General features: G+C 50.7%; 1 long non-coding RNA gene across 2 annotated transcripts in view; it reads right to left on the bottom strand.

Annotated features, from left to right (window-relative positions):
* LOC140116835 (uncharacterized) overlaps positions 1–19,822 on the bottom strand; it is a 55,953-nt gene that overhangs the window by 11,971 nt on the left and 24,160 nt on the right. The window contains exon 1 of one of the 2 annotated variants that reach the window (XR_011852987.1): positions 16,158–16,617. The exons of the other annotated variant lie outside the window; for it this stretch is intronic. This is a non-coding gene — a long non-coding RNA (uncharacterized lncRNA). Of the gene's footprint in view, positions 1–16,157; positions 16,618–19,822 lie in introns of those variants that run through there. 2 annotated transcript variants of the gene reach the window in all.

The following is a 19,822-nucleotide window of genomic DNA, read 5'->3' as shown; positions in this document are numbered from 1 at the left end:
CCAGGCAGAGTGCACATTACTGGGGGGGGGCAGAGTGCACATTACTGGAGGGGACAGAGGGCACATTACTGGAGGGGGCAGAGGGCACATTACTGGCCAGGCATAGGGCACATTACTGGGGGGGGGGCAGAGTGCACATTTTTTTGGGGAGACAGAGGGCACATTACTGGGGGATGGGGCAGAGGGCACATTACTGGGGGGGCAGAGGGCACATTACTGGGGGATGGGGCAGAGGGCACATTACTGGGGGATGGGGCAGAGAGCACATTACTGGGGGGGGCAGAGGGCACATTACTGGGGGAGGCAGAGGGCACATTACTGGAGGGGGCAGAGGGCACATTACTGGAGGGGGCAGAGGGCACATTTTTTGGGGGAGACAGAGGGCACATTACTGGGGGGCAGAGTGCACATTACTGGGGGGGCAGAGTGCACATTACTTGGGGGGGCAGAGTGCACATTACTGGAGGGGGCAGAGTGCACATTACTGGAGGGGGCAGAGGGCACATTACTGGAGGGGGCAGAGGGCACATTACTGGAGGGGGCAGAGGGCACATTACTGGGGGGGGCAGAGGGCACATTACTGGAGGGGGCAGAGGGCACATTACTGGAGGGGGCAGAGTGGACATTACTGGAGGGGGCAGAGGGTACATTACTGGAGGGGGCAGAGGGCACATTACTGGAGGGGGCAGAGTGCACATTACTGGGGGGGGCAGAGTGCACATTACTGGAGGGGGCAGAGGGTACATTACTGGCCAGGCAGAGGGCACATTACTGGGGGGGGGGGCAGAGTGCACATTACTGGGGGGGGGGCAGAGTGCACATTACTGGGGGGGGGCAGAGTGCACATTACTGGGGGGGGCAGAGGGCACATTACTGGAGGGGGCAGAGGGTACATTACTGGCCAGGCAGAGGGCACATTACTGGGGGGGGGGGGCAGAGTGCACATTACTGGGGGGGGGGCAGAGTGCACATTACTGGGGGGGGGCAGGGTGCACAGGGGCAGAGGGTACATTACTGGCCAGGCAGAGTGCACATTACTGGGGGGGGGGGGGGGCAGAGTGCACATTACTGGAGGGGGCAGAGGGCACATTACTGGAGGGGGCAGAGGGTACATTACTGGCCAGGCAGAGGGCACATTACTGGGGGTGGGGCAGAGTGCACATTTTTTTGGGGAGACAGAGGGCACATTACTGGGGGATGGGGCAGAGGGCACATTACTGGGGGGGCAGAGGGCACATTACTGGGGGATGGGGCAGAGGGCACATTACTGGGGGATGGGGCAGAGAGCACATTACTGTGGGGAGCAGAGGGTACATTACTGGGGGGGCAGAGTGCACATTACTGGAGGGGCAGAGAGCACATTACTCGGGGGAGCAGAGGGTACATTACTGGGGGGGCAGAGTGCACATTACTGGGGGGGGGGCAGTGTGCACATTACTGGGGGGGGGCACAGTGCACATTACTGGGGGGGGCAGAGTGCACATCACGGGGGGGCAGAGTGCACATTACTGGGGGGGGGCAGAGTGCACATCACGGGGGGGGCAGAGGGCACATTACTGGGGGGGGGGCAGAGTGCACATCACGGGGGGGCAGAGGGCACATTACTGGGGGGGGGCAGTGGGCACATTACTGGGGGGGGCAGAGTGCACATCACGGGGGGGGCAGAGTGCACATTACTGGGGGGGGCAGAGGAGACATTACTGGGGGGGCAGTGGGCACATTACTGGGGGGGGGAGTGGGCACATTACTGGGAAGGCAGAGTGCATATTACTGGAGGGGGCAGAGGGCACATTACTGGGGAGCAGAGGGCACATTACTGGGGAGCAGAGGGCACATTACTAGGGAGCAGAGGGCACATTACTGGGGAGGAAGAGGGCACATTACTGGGGGGCAGAGGGCACATTACTGGGGAGCAGAGGGCACATTACTGGGGAGCAGAGGGCACATTACTAGGGAGCAGAGGGCACATTACTGGGGAGGAAGAGGGCACATTACTGGGGGGCAGAGGGCACATTTTCTGGGGGGGGGGGGCAGAAGGCAAATTACTGGGAAGCAGAGGGCTCAATAATAAGCGAATAAAAAACTTTTTATCTCAACAATTGGCTGAAATGAAGCAAAAAGAGTGAAAAACTTAAAGGGGTCTGAATTAGAGATGAGCGTAACATACTTCGCCCGCTCGAGAAAATGGCAGCTCCCGCTGTTTTGCTTTTTGGCGGCCAGAAACAGAGCCAATCACAAGCCAGGAGACTCTGCACTCCACCCAGCATGACGTGGTACCCTTACACGTCGATAGCAGTGGTTGGCTGGCCTGATCAGGTGACCCTGGGATAGACTAGCCCCTGCCCGCGCTGCTCGGATCATTCTCTGTCTGGATGCCGCTAGGGAGAGAGCTGCTGCTGCTCAGGGAAAGCGTTAGGGTGTTCTATTAGCTTACTGTTAGGCAGGAGTGATTCTACAAGAACCCAACAGCCCTTCTTAGGGCTACAATAACGTTATACTTTTTTTTTTATTTGCTTGTGGCTGGGCTTGCTGGCACTAGTAGTGCAGCTAGTACCATATTGTGAGGAATTAGCAGGGGGACTTGCTACCATTGTGTTTAGCTCTTAGTGACACACATATCTACCTCAAACACCAAAGTGGGACAATTTATTAGGGGTTTGAGTAGAATTAGGCACAGTCTGCCAGTTTCTTTTTATTTTACGTTTATTTTTTTCATAACTCAGCGTCATCTCATCTGGCATAGCAGTGTGCTGTAATACTTGGCTAGAAAATAGCCATAGCAATAGGATAGTGCAACATCCCCCACCGGGGCCTAGCCTTTTCTCGTGGGCCTGGAGACAGCCGGGGCCCGCGGTACCGGAGTGGCTGGCGGTTGCGGCCTAAGCACGCTATGGTCACGGTGCTTGGTACGGGGAACCGGAGGGCTGTCCTACAGCCTGGCAGGTCTCCAGCAGGGTGGTGTTGGCAAGAAATGATGAGGGAGAGGCTGCTATAGCGGATCTCCCTGGGGCAACCCCTTAATGTCCCGAGTGTGAGTCTCTGGGTGATGGACAGGGTGCCGGTGATGAAGGCAGCCGTATTAGCAGGGACCAGACGGAGACAGAAGTTGAAGAAAACAACTTACAGTTCTTTATTTGAACCACAGGAACCGCAGCAAACGTGCCTTTAACAGGTAGATGGAGTGCTGAGATGTGAGTTGGAGGGAGCCTCAGGAGATAGTTCACCAGCCTGGAAGTAGAGAGCAGGCTGGGAGGCAGCTGTGTCCTGGTAGGAAGCTTCAGCTTGTCCTGTAGGGCTTCAGGTATCACCTTTAAAGGTAAGATGATACCCCTTTTCTCACTACACTAACTCTAGTCTGATGCTCCACTCTTCAGAGGCAGGGGCTAGGCTCTTCCTGCTCTGGTATGGGCTAGACTGAGATTACTCACTCACTCACTGATCCCTAACTCATTTCTACACTGGAATCTCTCTGAAAAGATCTGAGACTTCTCTGAGATCTGAGACTTCTCTGAGATCTGAGACCCAGAACATTCCTGGCCAGGGGGTTTTATTACTTCCCCTTGGTCAGGTGGTGGCTGCTCCTCCAATCACATCTCAGCTTACAAAGGGACAGGATGTAACACAGATCATTGGACAATAGCATCTTGCATAATACAAAACACTTAACTCCTGCCTTGCCAGGCAGGATTCACCACTGCAATACCCCTATGTCCTATCAGGACCATGTAGTGTGATGTGATTACATGCAGGTGGGACGTATTCGCAAACACTCCCTCGCCATTGCATCGGCGAGGGTGTTGCATACCCCGGGGGCAATTGAAAGAGCCGCCCTCGGCTCGACTACAGAGGTGGATATGGGCACTTTTGGGAAGTGCAGGCTATGTGAGGTGTAGGGACAAACCGCCCATGGTCCTGGAGACAGGCACCTGGGTTGGTGTCAGACTAAGACAAAAAAAACATGTAGCTGTATGACAGTTGGTCGCTGACGCCATTAAACCGAACTGTACAGTAGGAAAGGTGTGGTGTCATGTACTGTAATCCACTCCTTGCACCAAGGCCTGTATATTTGTTGTATCAACACTTCTTCCCTGGCGGCAATTATATAATGTGTCTATCTGCATTGCGTTAGCATATGCGACACGAGTACCTCCTGACTGGCATCCTTACCCATGTATGGTTGGCATCCAGGTGCTAACTGTGTAACACCCCCGGTCCCCTTAGGACCCGCAGTTTACGGACTACCCCCATGTGCAAACCTCGGTTTGAGGGATCAGGTAGCGGTCAGTGTTTTACAAGAAGACGGTCCGACACAGCCACACTACAACCTGTAAAGCCTATGAAAGGGTTAATGCAGACTACTGGCATATATGACAGTGTGCAAACAGGTGGTAAATTCACATTGGCTTAGGAGCTCAATGGGTACACATCTTAAAACGTTACAACGTTACAGAGGTAGATAGATAGGCTACTCAGGGTAGCAGCATAGAATGTCTCTTTACCTGAAAAGGAAAAGGCATAAAAAGTGCATGCAGAATGTCCATACCTAAAAAGGAGGCATTAAGTGCAAAATAATAGTCAATAGACACAGCAACTTCCCTGGTAGTATCTGGCAAAAGTCTCACAGAAGGTCTTTAATGACAAAGTCCATCTTCTGGGTACAGCCCTTGATGTGGGGAAAAGTGCAGTAGAAGCAAAGGGTCTCCTCTAGTGTAGAGGGACAGAGTCCTTTGAAGAAATCTCTGCTTTGGCAGAGGAAGGGTGCTATCATAGCACAGGACAATGTATAATCTCTTGACTGAGATAAATAAGGGTAAGAGTCTCAGGACAGTTTCTGGCTCTTTAGGGAAAGGACAGAAATATACAATATGTACAGTACCTGAAGTGGGCTACAGCCCTTCAGGGGTTACTCTGCATCTTCTTCGGTGGTAAGTACTTCGGTGTCAGAAAAGCGTACCTGCCTCCTCCTTCTGTGTGACACCAGCTGATACTCCTGCAGGTACGCAGGAGCTTTACCTTTTGTCTCCCTTTGAGACCTCCGAAGTTCCGGTTGGGAGAAGATAACAACCTCCTCATCGTCCTCCTCTGATTCAGGCGCTGGAGTCGGAGTCTCAGCTGGCTCTGATGCTTCAGGGGTTACAGACTCTGAAGCCGGATCATCCTCCACAGGCAGTAGTATTGGAGACTGCGGTGGGGATGATGGTCTCTCTGAGGTACCTCTTACTGGAGTGGAAACAAAACAGAATTGAGGCACAGTCACAAGTTCTAAGAAACTGGGGGTAGGTGAACACAAGGAGGTCTGTAAGTTGGGGGTCGAGGTGAGAGGTGTAGACATAGGGGCAAAAGGACGAAGACATCTCTTCATCCGGTTCCTATGTACCCGGAGTAGTGGACGGTCTCCTCTTGAAATCTCGTAGACTTCAGGGGAGAGACTGTCCCTAACTAGGTATGGCTCACGCTCCCAACGCCCATCTAGCTTACTGGTAGGATGGTTGTTGCGCAGCCACACTCGATCTCCTGGGGCAAAAGGCTCAGCACAGGCATTACGATCAAAGTCCCTTTTTTGTTTCTCCCGGGCCTCTTCCAACCGCAGATCCACAACTTCTCTGGCATCCGCCAGGCGCCTCTGGTGTTCGTGAACCCAGTCAGTCTGGGGGAGTAAAGACTGGGAATCAGGGGACTCCATGTCCCAGGTCATATCAGCAGGGAGATGGCCATGCCTACCGAACATCAGATAATACGGGGTGTATCCTGTGGAGCAATGAGTAGTATTGTTGTACAGGTACACCAATTCGGGCAACAGTTTTGGCCAGTCAGCCCTTTTTGCAGAGGTCAGAGTCCTCAGCATGTTGATTAGAGTCTGATTCATCTTCTCACAAAGCCCGTTGCCTTGGGGATGATAGGCTGTGGTCCTTAGCTTCTTGCAGCCATATAGAGTGCACAACTCCTGGAAGACTTGGGACTCAAATGCTGTTCCTTGGTCTGTAAGGATCTGGTCCGGACAGCCATAGGGGAGGATGAAGCTCTTCCATAGGACCGCTGCGGTAGTCCTTGCAGACAGGTCTCTGACAGGTACTGTAACCACAAATTTGGTATAGTGATCGATGATCGTGAGAGCATAGCTGTGACCGGATCTGCTGGGCTCCAACTTCACGTGGTCCAATGCCAGGATCTCTAAGGGCCGTTGGCTCACAATGGGACGTAGAGGGGCCCTTTGATTGTGTCGCTCTCCTCGAGCGATGGCGCAGGCTGGGCATTCTCGACACCAGGCTTCAATGTCGGACTTCATGTTGACCCAGAAGAATCGCCTTCGGAGGGTGGCTTCAGTCTTCTGAGCGCCAAAGTGTCCGGACTGGTCATGGTACATTTCCAGTACTATCTTGGCGTCCCTCCTGGGAATCACAATCTGGTATAGCCGGTCATAAGTGATAAGGTCCAGAGTTCTTCTCTTTAGCAGACCCTGGTGCATGCTCAGAGTCTTTCTCTGGCGCCACAATTGAGACAGTTCTCCATCAGCTCTTCTGCGCCGGATTCTTTCAGGCACTCGCCCACTAGAGAGATAGTCCATAACTTCTCCTATGGCACGGCTATCAGCCTGAAGACTCATCCAGAGGTCCTTTTCCGCAGGGGGCTCTGACTCTTCTTGAGGAGTAGCTGGCGCTGCCTCTGTCGGTAGGGAGTAAACTCTCTGGGCATCTTGACGCACAAACCGGGCATAGAATGCTGGCATCTCGACATCTTCCCACTGAGCATCCGTGGAGGGTCCCTCTCACTGGTCAGGGAGACGGGACAGAGCGTCGGCGTTGTCATTGGTCTTACCAGCCCGGTACTTGATGGTAAAGTTGAAGTTGGCAAGTCTGGAGGCCCACCGTTGTTCCAGTGCTCCAAGACGTGTGGTGTTTAGATGCGCCAAAGGATTATTGTCTGTGAAGACCGTGAAAGATGATGCAGCCAGGTAGTCCTTGAACTTTTCAGTCACAGCCCAGACTAACGCCAGAAACTCCAACTTGAAGGAACTGTAGTTCTGGTCGTTTTGCTCCGGTTCTCGGAGGGAACGGCTGGCGTAGGCTATGACCCTTTCAGTTCCGTTCTGGAGCTGGGATAATACCGCCCCTAGACCTTGCTTGCTGGCATCAGTGTATAGGGTGAAAGGCAGACTATAGTCTGGGTATCCCAACACCGGAGGCTCAGTCAACCGTTGCTTGAGCATCTGGAAGGCAGCTTCTCGTTCGGCCGTCCACTCAATGGATACTCGGGAACGTTGGCTCTCTTTTGGCAAGCCCCTTAGAAGCTCTTGCAGGGGAGCCGCCAGCTGGGCAAACTTCGGGATGAAGCGCCTGTAATAACTGGCAAATCCCAGGAAGCTTTTGATGTCCCGTATGGTTGTGGGGTAGGCCAGTCGTGGACAGCTGCAATCTTCTCTGGATCTGGCTCAATTCCATGAGCGCTCACCACATGTCCCAGGTACTTGACGCTAGGTTGTAGCAGGTGGCACTTGGCTGGCTTGACCTTCAACCCATGTTGGGTCAGGATTTGGAAGACTTCAGCCAGATGGTGGAGGTGGTCTTCATAAGTCTTGGAGTAGATGATGATGTCGTCCAAATATAGCAGGACGGTCTCAAAGTTGCGATGACCCAAACATCTCTCCATCAGCCATTGAAATGTGCCTGGGGCGTTGCATAGCCCGAACGGCATGTTATTGAACTTGAACAGGCCCATTGGGGTGGTGAAAGCCGTCTTCTCTCTGTCTTCCGGCGCCATGGCCACTTGCCAGTAGCCACTGGTCAGGTCCAGGGTAGAGAAGTAGGCAGCTGACCCTAGGGCTGCGAGGGATTCCTCGATTCGAGGCAGAGGATAGGCATCCTTGTGGGTGATATTGTTGATCTTCCTATAGTCAACACAGAATCGAAGGGTTCCATCCTTCTTTTTCACAAGGACCAGCGGGGAAGCCCATGGGCTGTGACTTTCCCGGATAACGTTGGCTGTCTTCATCTCTTGTACCAGCTTTTTCACCTCTTGGTAGCGGGCTGGAGGTATGGGCCGGTATCGCTCCTTGATAGGGGGATGAGAGCCAGTAGGGATGGTATGTTGGATCAGGGTAGTCTGCCCAAAATCCAGTGGGTGTTTGCTGAAGGCCTGGTGGTGCTTCATAACGACATCCAGGACACCTTGTACTTGGTCTGCAGGAGTAAAATCGTCATCTCCAATATTGAGCTCAAGCCACCAGGATTGCTCGGCAGGCTCACCTTCAGCACTTTGCTTCAGTTCCAACTGTTGGGAGGCAGACAGAGAGGTTTCCACCAAGTCTTCAGGATGGACGCTGAAGAGAGTGGCTACGGCTTGGTACTTTCTCAGATCCACTGGGGAGTCTCCCACATTTAGTAATCGAATGGGTACTTGTCCTCGGGATACAGTGACTAGGCTCCTGGCGGCTAGAATGGGCAGGTCTTCATCAGCTGGTAGAGGTTCTACTATCGCCTGGTAGTCTTGACCTTGGACGCCCATGCAGGCTCGACACCATACTAACGTCTCAGTCCCAGGTTGAAGGCGGACAGGTTGAGGATCCTTGATCCGGGCTCTGCAGATTTCTCCATTAGGGCCAGCAAACTTCTGTTGCGCCGCTAGAACCTGCATAGTCTCCTGAATTACCTTCCGGGAACTGTTGGGCACTGTTGGCAGGGAGTCATGGAGAGCCTTCAGCACTTCAGGGTAGCAGTTGCGGAGGACATTGGTACCCAGTACCAGGGAGAAGTTACCGTTTTCGGGCACACGTGTCACCACTACGCCCTGTCTGGTTAACTCAGTGTCTCCAATGGTTAGCGTGGGCTCCCAGTAGCCGCGGATGGGTACGGGTTTTCCGTTCGTAGCAATGATGTTCAAGTAAGCCTTTGGAGGCTGGACTAAGGATGCTCTTCCTCGGCATTTCTCGAAGGCAGCACTCCGGAGGGTGGTCACTTGAGAGCCGGTATCAATTAAGGCCGGTAGGTTAACTCCGTTGATGGTTACATGAACCATGGGGCGAGTCCCCACGAACCTGGGCATCCAGTTGTCATCTCGGGGACTTACAAGTTCTTCCCTTGGAGGTCGTCCCTTAGCTCCAAGGGTTTGTCGTTTAACTGACGACAACCATTCTCTTCATGCCCATATTTATGGCAGTAGCTGCACCGCTGGCGGGGTTTCTTCTGACTCCAGGTGCTTAACGACTTCGCTTCTTTTGGGCGCTGTTTAGTCGGAGAGTCACGAGGAGTAGCTGACCGTACCGGGTTCTCTGGAGGTTTCCTCCTCATAGCGGAGACAGTTACTTCCAACTGGGTCAACCGATCGAGGATTTGATGCAGGGTGTCCGCCAGATTAGGGACCGGTCCTGCTATGCCAGTAACTTCCATAGCCGCAGGAGTAGGTGATGCTGACTGCGTGCGATGGCAAGCGAGAGCATCTTCTTCCATTTCCACGGATTCAGGCTCTTTCTGCGGCCCAGTAGGTGGTCGGTCTCCTAATATGTCAATGGCAATTTCCTTAAACTCAAGGAAAGAGGCCTGGGCATGTTGTGAAGAGATGATCTTTATTTGACACCTTTGATTTCTATCAACAAGTCCATTAATAAATTGTTCCCTTAAGGTTTGATCAGAGGTTTCAGCGTCTTTGGGCTCAAGGCAGGTGATGGCCTTCCATGTCTCCTGTAGGGAGAGTCTCGGAGGGACTCTTGGGGCTTCTGTCTTTTCCCGAAGAATTTCTGCTTCAACTCGGAGACAGTACACTTGTCAAAGGTGTTGCGTAGCCTATCAAGAATTTGGACCACATTCTGACACTGTTCTCGGGGCCAAGACTTGACTTCCCGGAGAGCGGGTCCTTTCAACTGCCCGGTTAGGATGCCCACTTTCTGTTCCTCTGTGAACGGGAGCAAGGCGAAGGTGGCTAACAACTTGTCCCTGAATTCAGGGAGAGTGTGTGATTCTCCCTCGTAGTAGGGTAACCAGGGGGCCCCCAGATAGTAGGGCATAGTCAGAGGCATCATGGTGGGAGTCCCAGGGACACTAGCAGTAGCAGGGCTGAAGGGACTCTCTGGAGGACTTAACATGCTCCGGTACCCTGAGGAGGGACCAGGGGACGGGACTTGCTCCAGTCCCGTATCTTCGTCCTGGGCGGACGTGACTGGCCTAGCTGAGGGAAGTCTGCAGGGTTACACAATGTCCGTTGCTATGGGCGATGGCTAGAATGGGACGTGGGCACTTTAAGACACAGTCACTATTCCCTGGGAGGTGAGCCAATAACCTAGCGTCGGAAACAATCTCTACCCCCCTTTAACTTCCCCAGCTGTACTCACTCAGGATCAGCCGCGGTGACAGGACAGCTCCGGTGCACGAAGGTCTCCGTTCAGAGACTTCTCTGAGATCTGAGACTTCTCTGAGATCTGAGACCCAGAACATTCCTGGCCAGGGGGTTTTATTACTTCCCCTTGGTCAGGTGGTGGCTGCTCCTCCAATCACATCTCAGCTTACAAAGGGACAGGATGTAACACAGATCATTGGACAATAGCATCTTGCATCATACAAAACACTTAACTCCTGCCTTGCCAGGCAGGATTCACCACTGCAATACCCCTATGTCCTATCAGGACCATGTAGTGTGATGTGATTACATGCAGGTGGGACGTATTCGCAAACACTCCCTCGCCATTGCATCGGCGAGGGTGTTGCAATAGCATCGTTTGGTTTTAAAAACAAAAAAACACAAAAAAAAAAGTAAAAAAAAAATTAAAGTTATAACTTTCATTTTCAAAATGTTTAACCCGAGGGCTAGGGGTAGAGGACGAGGGCGGGGACGTGGGCGTCCAACTACTGCAGGGGTCAGAGGCCGTGGTCCTGGGCTCCCTAGGTTCATGTCTGAAGTTACTGGGACTCGTGGTAGAGCACTGTTGAGGCCAGAACAGTGCGAACAGGTGATGTCGTGGATTGCCGACAATGCTTCGAGCAATTTGTCCACCAGTCAGTCTTCCACGCAGTCCACCCATGTCACCGAAATCGGCACTCCTCCAGCTCCTGCACCTCAGCCTCCTCCCACCAGTCTGCCCCCTCCCAGGAAAATTTGGCATTTGAACCGGCATACTCTGAGGAACTGTTTTCTGGACCCTTCCCACAGTCACAAACCACTTGTCCGGTTGCTGCTGAGCAATTTTCCGATGCCCAGGTTTTCCACCAGTCGCAGTCTGTGGGTGATGATGACCTTCTTGACGTAGTGGAAGAAGTGTGTAAAGAGGTGTCCGACGATGAGGAGACACGGTTGTCAGACAGTGGTGAAGTTGTTGTCAGGGCAGGAAGTCCGAGGGGGGAGCAGACTGAGGGATCGGAGGATGATGAGGTGACAGACCCAAGCTGGGTTGAGAGGCCGGGTGAACACAGTGCTTCTGAGACGGAGGAGAGTCCTCGACCAGAACAGGTTGGAAGAGGCAGTGGTGGGGCCAGACGGAGAGGCAGGGCCAGAGCTGGTGCATCAGCGCCAAATGTGTCAACTAGTGAAGCTCCCGTGGCGAGGGCTCCCGCGGCGAGGGCTAGATTTTCAGAAGTCTGGAGGTTCTTTAAGGAAACACCGGATGACCGACGGACTGTGGTGTGCAACATTTGCCAAACCAGGATCAGCAGGGGTTCCACCACTAATAGCTTAACTACCACCAGTATGCGCAGGCATATGAATGCTAAGCACCCCACTCAGTGGCAACAAGCCCGTTCACCTCCGGCCGTGCACACCACTGCTCATTCCCCTGTGTCAGCTGATAGTCAGCCCCCTGCCCAGGACCCTGGCACAAAAACCCCATCGTCGCCTCCACGATCCTCCACAGCATCCACCAGCGTTCAGCTCTCCATACCCCAGACGCTGGAGCGGAAAAGGAAATATAGAGCAACCCACCCGCACGCCCAAGCCCTTAATGTTCACATCTCCAGATTGCTTAGCCTGGAGATGCTGCCCTATAGGCTAGTAGAGACCGAGGCCTTTCGCAACCTCATGGCGGCGGCCGCCCCTCGGTATTCGGTCCCCAGCCACCACTACTTTTCCCGATGTGCCGTCCCAGCCCTGCACCAGCACGTGTCAGACAACATCATCCGTGCCCTGACCAACGCCGTTTCTGACAAGGTCCACCTGACCACGGACACGTGGACGAGTGCTGCCGGGCAGGGCCACTATATATCGCTGACGGCACATTGGGTTAACTTGGTGGAGGCTGGGACCGAGTCTGACCCTGCGGCTGGTCATATACTGTCGACGCCGAGGATTGCGGGGCCTACCTCGGTCCAGGTCTTTCAAGCCTACTATGCCTCCTCCTCCTCCCACCCCTCCTCCACCTCCTCCTCCGAACTACCATCCGTGGGCATGGCGCCATCAGTCGCTAGCTCTAGGCACAGCAGCAGTGCCGTCGCTAAGCGACAGCAGGCGGTGCTCAAACTGCTGAGCCTAGGCGATAAAAGGCACACCGCCCAAGAACTATTACAGGGCATCACGGCGCAGACTGATCTGTGGCTGGCACCGCTGAACCTGAAGCCAGGCATGGTTGTGTGTGACAACGGCCGTAACCTGGTGGCGGCTCTGCAACTCGGCAGACTGACACATGTGCCATGCCTGGCCCATGTGTTAAATCTCATAGTTCAGCGTTTCCTCAAGACATACCCCAATCTGTCTGATTTGCTCACGAAGGTGCGCCGCATCTGTGCGCATTTCAGGAAGTCCAGCACAGATGCTGCCACTCTCAGGGCAGCGCAGCGCCGCCTCCAACTGCCTGCTCACCGACTGTTGTGCGACGTGCCCACGAGGTGGAATTCAACATTAACCATGTTATCCAGAGTTTACCAGCAGCGCAGAGCGATTGTAGACTGCCAGATGTCAACTTCCACCAGAACTGGTAGTCAGGTCAGTCAGCTTCCTCAAGTCTACAATGAGGAGTGGACGTGGATGTCTGATATCTGTCAGGTGCTGAGTAACTTCGAGGAGTCAACACAGATGGTCAGTGGTGATGCCGCCATCATCAGCCTCACCATCCCGCTGCTTGGCCTGTTGAAAAACTCTCTGGTCAGCATGAAGTCGGAAGCTTTGCGCTCGTCACAAGAGACGGGGGAAGAAGATTCCCTTGTTGATAGCCAAAGCACCCTCAGGTCTGTTTCTCAGCGCATATCGGAGGAGGTGGAGGAGGATGAGGAGGAAGAGGAGGAGAATGTTGGCGAGACACAAGAGGGGACCATTGTTCAGTCCTTCACTGTTCAGCGTGTATGGGCAGAAGAAGAGGAGTTGGAGGAGTTGGAGGAGGAGGAAATGGACAGTCAGGCCAGTGAGGGGAGTGAATTCTTACGCGTTGGTACTCTGGCGCATATGGCAGATTTCATGCTAGGCTGCCTATCCCGTGACCCTCGCGTTCAAAGAATTTATTCCAGCACCGATTACTGGGTATTCACTCTCCTGGACCCACGGTACAAGCAAAATCTTTCCACTCTCATCCCTGGAGAGGAAAGGAGTGTGAGAATGCATGAATACCAGCAGGCCCTGGTGCACAAGCTGAAACAGTATTTCCCTTCTGACAGCGCTAGCGGCAGAGTGCGTAGTTCTGGCAAGGGTACGCTTTACAAGGCTTTTGCCAGCTTTATGTCACCCCAGCAAGACACTGTTACCTGTCCCCAGTCTCGGCAGAGTAGGGCTGATCTTTACAGAAAGATGGTGAGGGAGTACGTAGCTGACCATACCATCGTCCTAAATGATCACACAGCTCCCTACAACTACTGGGTTTCAAAGCTGGACATGTGGCACGAACTGGCGCTGTACGCCTTGGAGGTTCTTGCCTGCCCTGTGGCTAGCGTGTTGTCCGAGCGGGTTTTCAGTGCAGCTGGTGGCATCATCACCGATAAGCGTACACGCCTGTCGACTGACAGCACTGACAGGCTGACGCTTTTTAAGATGAATAAAGCCTGGATTTCTCCTAATTTCCAATCTCCACCAGGTGAAGGAAGCTCAACCTGAATAATTTATCCACTCCTCCTCCTCCTCATTTTCCTCCTTCTCCTCCTCTTTGTACACTAAAGCAGAGGAAACTGGCTATTTTTTGACAGGGCCCACTGGCTGTAGCTATAGTACTTTATGCATTTAATTTTTCTGGAGGGCCACCGACCCGGTCCTCTGTTTTAAACAATTTTTGGGACTGCCACATACAGGCACTCAATCTATTTCATTTTTCTGGAGGGCCACCTACCTGCTCCTCTGGTTTGAAAACTTTTTTGGACTGCCACATAAAGGCACTCAATCTATTTAATTTTTCTGGAGGACCACCTACCTGCTCCTCTGGTTTGAAAACTTTTTTGGACTGCCACATACAGGCACTATCCAAATTAAATTGTCTCCATAGCAGCCTCCACACGTTGTCTCCATTGCTACCTCCAAAAGTCGTCCATATAGCTGCCTCCATACATCGTCCCTTTACCAAACGAGGTGTGTCAGGCCGAAATTTGGGTTGTTTTCATGGATTCCACATCAAAGTTGTTAACTTTGTCGCCACCCTGCTGTGTAATCCACAAAATACACTGGCAAACTTTTATCATTTACCAATATTATTTCAGCGCTTCTTGCGCAGATGTTTACATTCCCCTCACCCGCCATATCCCAAACTTATAAGAACGCTACTACACTTGATCTTATACAAAAGGTTCTTAGAAGTGCTGTTTGGGGAGTAGCCTAGAGACAGGGGCTTGGATTGGCGAAAGCTCGCCTGGAAGCGGAGCGCCAGCTCCATGCCAAGAACCAACTAACATAGTTTTATCTGCAGCACCTTTAATCTACTACTAGTTCACTGCCTCCATACATCGTCCCCTTATCAAACGAGCTGTGTCAGGCAGAATTTTGGGTTGTTTTCATGGCTTCCATGTTAACTTTGTCGCCACCCTGCTGTGTAATCCACAAAATATACTGGCAAACTTTTATCATGTACCGATATTATTTGTGCGCTTCTTGCTCACCTCCTTTGGTTCCTCTCTGCTACCCATTGGTTTGAAGCCTGAGTCCATTTAGGGTATGTCGCCATGCCACTCTCTAGCCTGCCGCTGCTGCCGCTGCCTCTGCATGCCGTCCCCTATAGTGTCAGGGTCAATTATTGGATGTTTTAGATGCTATCTAGCCTCATTCGGTCACTCTGTCATGGCCATGCTGTTGCCCATAATTTTGGCATAATGGTGCGATTAAGCAGCCTCAGAGGCATCCATGCATGCTGCACCTGCTGTTTCCTGTCCATTTCCGTGGTGTTTCCATCCTTTTCTGAGGTTCCCAGGTGTTTGGCCAAGCTTCCCTGTGCAGAGCCTTGGTCCCCTTGAAAAATGCTCGAGTCTCCCATTGACTTCAATGGGGCTCGTTATTCGAGACGAGCACTCGAGCATCGGGAAAAGTTCATCTCGAATAACGAGTACCCGAGCATTTTAGTGCTCGCTCATCTCTAGTCTGAATACTTTCTTTACCCTCTGTATATGTCGTCCAGAATTACTTTATCACATACTCTCCCTTCCGGACAAAAACAAGCCCTCATACAGCTACTATTAGTGAAGAGTAATGCAGCAATATTACAATATTTATTCATTTTTAAACGTTCATATTTGGGCTGAAGTAGAAAAACCAGAAAAAGTATCGACTATTGATATAGAATAGAGATTACAGGGAAAACTATTGCTGTTTATTTCCCTAGAAACTGTAAATCAGGTTAATTAATAAGTGATTTTTCCCCAGAAATGATTTCATTAAATAACAAGACTCCTCCAGCAAAAATCCGGCCCTCATATGACATTATGAAAATGTATGTTTTATTTTATATAACACGAGCACTAAAACAACATCCATTACACCCCCCCGGTCACATGACCTGTATTTAGTTCAGTCCCATTCAAGTGTATGGGGCTGGGCTGCAATACCCAGCACAACCACAATACAATGCATGGTGCTGTGCTTGCTACACTGCGAAGAATCCACAGAGATTATCTGAATGCTTATGTCTCCTCCCACTCAGGTAATATTAGTTATTATACATAAAATAGAACAAAACCTGGAACATCCCTTTAACAGATATGATATATAGACCAGGGGTTTACTAGTTTCATGCTAAAATCTAATTTATGTCTAATTATGTCATCATAAAATGTACTGACCAGATTTTCGATCCTGTTCAGCATTTGCGTTGGGATAGAGGAGGAGTCTCCCTCATCTGGGTCCGCCCCTGAGGAGCACATTGTCACATCTATAAGGCACTGGAACCAGTCACTGGGGTCCCAAGGGCTGGATCTCCAGAAATCTAATGTTTATGACTTTCCTATGGACGAGGCATTAACTTAGTGTATTACCCATAGTGCTCTTGCCCTACCTGGTTTATAAACATTCAGTGTAGCCAAGATCATAGCAAACACTGTACCCCCACACAGAAGTCAATATAGAAACTGCGCCCCCACACAGTCAACAGAATGGTAATGTCTGCGAATGGCTCACTGTGCCCTTAAACAAAAGCCAATAGTCACATTGCCCCCACACAGTAGCCAATAGTCACAGCACCAGCCCCACAGTAGCCAGTAGTCACAGCACCAGCCCCACAGTAGCCAGTAGTCACAGCACCAGCCCCACAGTAGCCAGTAGTCACAGCACCAGCCCCACAGTAGCCAGTAGTCACAGCACCAGCCCCACAGTAGCCAGTAGTCACAGCACCAGCCGCACAGTAGCCAGTAGTCACAGCACCAGCCCCACTGTAGCCAGTAGTCACAGCACCAGCCCCACAGTAGCCAGTAGTCACAGCACCAGCCCCACAGTAGCCAATAGTCACAGCACCAGCCCCACAATAGCCAGTAGTCACAGCAACAGCCCCACAGTAGCCAGTAGTCACAGCACCAGCCCCACAGTAGCCAGTAGTCACAGCACCAGCCCCACAGTAGCCAGTAGTCACAGCACCAGCCCCACAGTAGCCAGTAGTCACAGCACCAGCCCCACAGTAGCCAGTAGTCACAGCACCAGCCCCACAGTAGCCAGTAGTCACAGCACCAGCCCCACAGTAGCCAGTAGTTACAGCACCAGCCCCACAGTAGCCAGTAGTCACAGCACCAGCCCCACAGTAGCCAGTAGTCACAGCAACAGCCTTTATATAACTATTCCTTGGCGTAATCAGAAAAAAATAGTGGAACACACTGGACTCCCTGATTAGTCCAGAAACGTCAATATGTAGAAAAAACCAACCACTGAGAATAATTTTCTTATAAAATATCTTTGCTTTATATAATTCTTGTTAACACGTTAGTTTTTTCTTTATAAATAACTTCTGAGGGTATACCTCTAGGTGCAGTCCTTTGTTATTAGACAGGTTGCAAAGATGCAATTTCCACTTCTGAGTCTCACTGTACCGCGGCTTGTAGAGACATCTCAGGTCTTATCGTCAGTCACTTCTTCGCAGAGACGGCGCTCGCATGATTACTGTGACGTTTCGGAGGTCCCGCCTCCTTCCTCAGACATGCGCATCTCTGTCTACATCGCCGGAAGCGTAACTGCACATAGGTGTATATACATTCTCTTGTTAATATAAGGTCACCATTACACATAATTGTTTAGCATACATATTCGCACATTGGTGCATAGAGGAAGAACTTTTTTTTCTTTTTGTACGAAGAAAAGTTCAAAAATGAACGGTTCTCCGTGCAAACTAAGAAGGCTGACAGCAATCAGAGAAACACAATAAAATGACATTCTTCATTTATTCCATTAGGATTTAACGTTTCAGATTTATAGATCCAGTGGACCTCCCGTTGGAGGAGGCGTCTTTTTATACTTTCTTTATTGTTAGCTTCTACTTCCTCTAACACGGTCCACTTTTAATTCTGATACATTGGGGGATATTTATCATTAATTTGCGTTTTTTTTTCTGTCTATGTGAAATCTCTGTTCTATTTTTTTTGGCATAAATTCACAATGTGGTTCTATGTTCTTTTGTGCATGTCTCTATTTCTTGGGCTTAATTTGTTGCGTTTTTTTCAATATTTGTCGCTTTTTTTTTGTGTTTGCTTTTTTATATTGTCGCAAATTCGGATTTATCTGCGACTTCTTAGTTTAGCAATGCAAAATCAGGAGAAATTAAACACAGGTTTTTCACTTGGCAAAGTATTTAAGGCAGGGGTCTCAAACTCGTGGCCCGCGGGCCAACTGCGGCCCGCGGGACAATATTTTGCGGCCCCCACCTGCATGGAGAGGGCAGGTCGCGCTGCATGGAGAGGGCTCACGGGCCGAGCCCTCTCCATAGCCGGTAAGTCTTTGCTGCATATTGCGCATATTGCGGGTCTTCCGAAGACCCGAGGCTATTTCGTTTTAACCCCTTCATTACAATGTGCTGATAGCACATTGTAATGAATGAGGAGGAAAATCCCCATATATTGCCATACTGTAGTATGGCAGTATATGATAGGATCGATCAGACAACCTAGGGTTAAAGTACCCTAGGGAGTCTGAAAAATAGTATAAATAAAAATACAAAAAATACTAAAATTTCAAATCACCCCCCTTTCCCTAGAACTGACATAAATATAAATAAACAGTAAAAATCATAAACACATCAGGTATCGACGTGTCCGAAAATGTCCGATCTATCAAAATATGATAACGTTTTTTCAATGCGTTTAACCCCGTAACGGAAAATAGCGCACAAAGTCGAAAATGGCACTTTTTTGCCATTTTGAAAAATATAAAAAATCTATAAAAAATGATCAAAAGGTCGTACAGTCCTAAAAATGATATCATTGAAAATATTATCAAATTTTGCAAAAAAATACACCACCCACAGCTCTGTACACCAAAGTATAAAAAAGTTATTAGCGCCAGAAGTTTGCAAAATCAAAAAAATAATTTTTGTACAGGAGGTTTTAATTTTTGTAAAAAACATTATAAACCTATACAAATTTGGTATCCCCTTAATCGTACCGACCCAAAGAATAAAGTAGACCTGTCATTTGGGGCGCTAAGTGAAAGATGTAATATCCAAGCCCACAAGAAAATGGCGCAAATGCGTTTTTTTCATCATTTTCATTGCATTTGGAATTTTTTTCCCGCTTCCGAGTACATGGCATGTAATATTTAATACCATCACTATGAAGTGCAATTTGTTACGCAGAAAACAAGCCGTCACACAGCTCTTTACGTGTAAAAATAAAAAAGTTATAGATTTTTGAAGGTGGGGAGTGAAAAATGGACATGAAAAAACAGGAAAGGGCCCGTAACCGGTTAATCCCCTTCCCTCCGGTACTTGAAGAAGATGAAGTCGCCGCTCTGAACGCACTTGGTGCAGGTCAGAGCGGCGACTTCATCTTCTTCGATGGGAGGCAAGTACCGGGGGGGAGGGGGGGATGGAGTGTCCCTGACTGGGCTCAGTGCGGTAGGAGCTTGGGACCCCTCGGTGCACAGGACGCGTTCATAGAGAAAACACGTCTCCCCGCTCGGGGCTTTCCTTGCGCTGGGAGACGCCGTGACATTTGAATCTGAATAATGATATTTTGTAAGCGCATTTTGTGTGGAAAACTTGATGCGGCCCAGCCTTACCCAGAATCTACCTCCAGCGGCCCCCAGGTAAATTGAGTTTGAGACCCCTGATTTAAGGCAACAAGAGGAGTCTGCTTGTAGGCTAACGTCCAGGAGGAATCAAGATGGAGAGATGTGAGCTAGAAAGACTAACCTCACTGTTTGGGCAATTTTTGAGGCAAAAGTTTGATTTGCAAAATGAACCTGTAAACTCGGCACCAGCATTACCTGAAAATAACAGCCAACAAAGTGTTTTATCCAGCAAACTTCCAAT

This window comes from Engystomops pustulosus, chromosome 2, assembly GCF_040894005.1.
Source record: "Engystomops pustulosus chromosome 2, aEngPut4.maternal, whole genome shotgun sequence".
Taxonomy (NCBI): domain Eukaryota; kingdom Metazoa; phylum Chordata; class Amphibia; order Anura; family Leptodactylidae; genus Engystomops; species Engystomops pustulosus.
The sequence above is the reverse complement of the archived record's forward strand: the minus strand, read 5'-3'. Positions and strand labels throughout refer to the sequence as shown.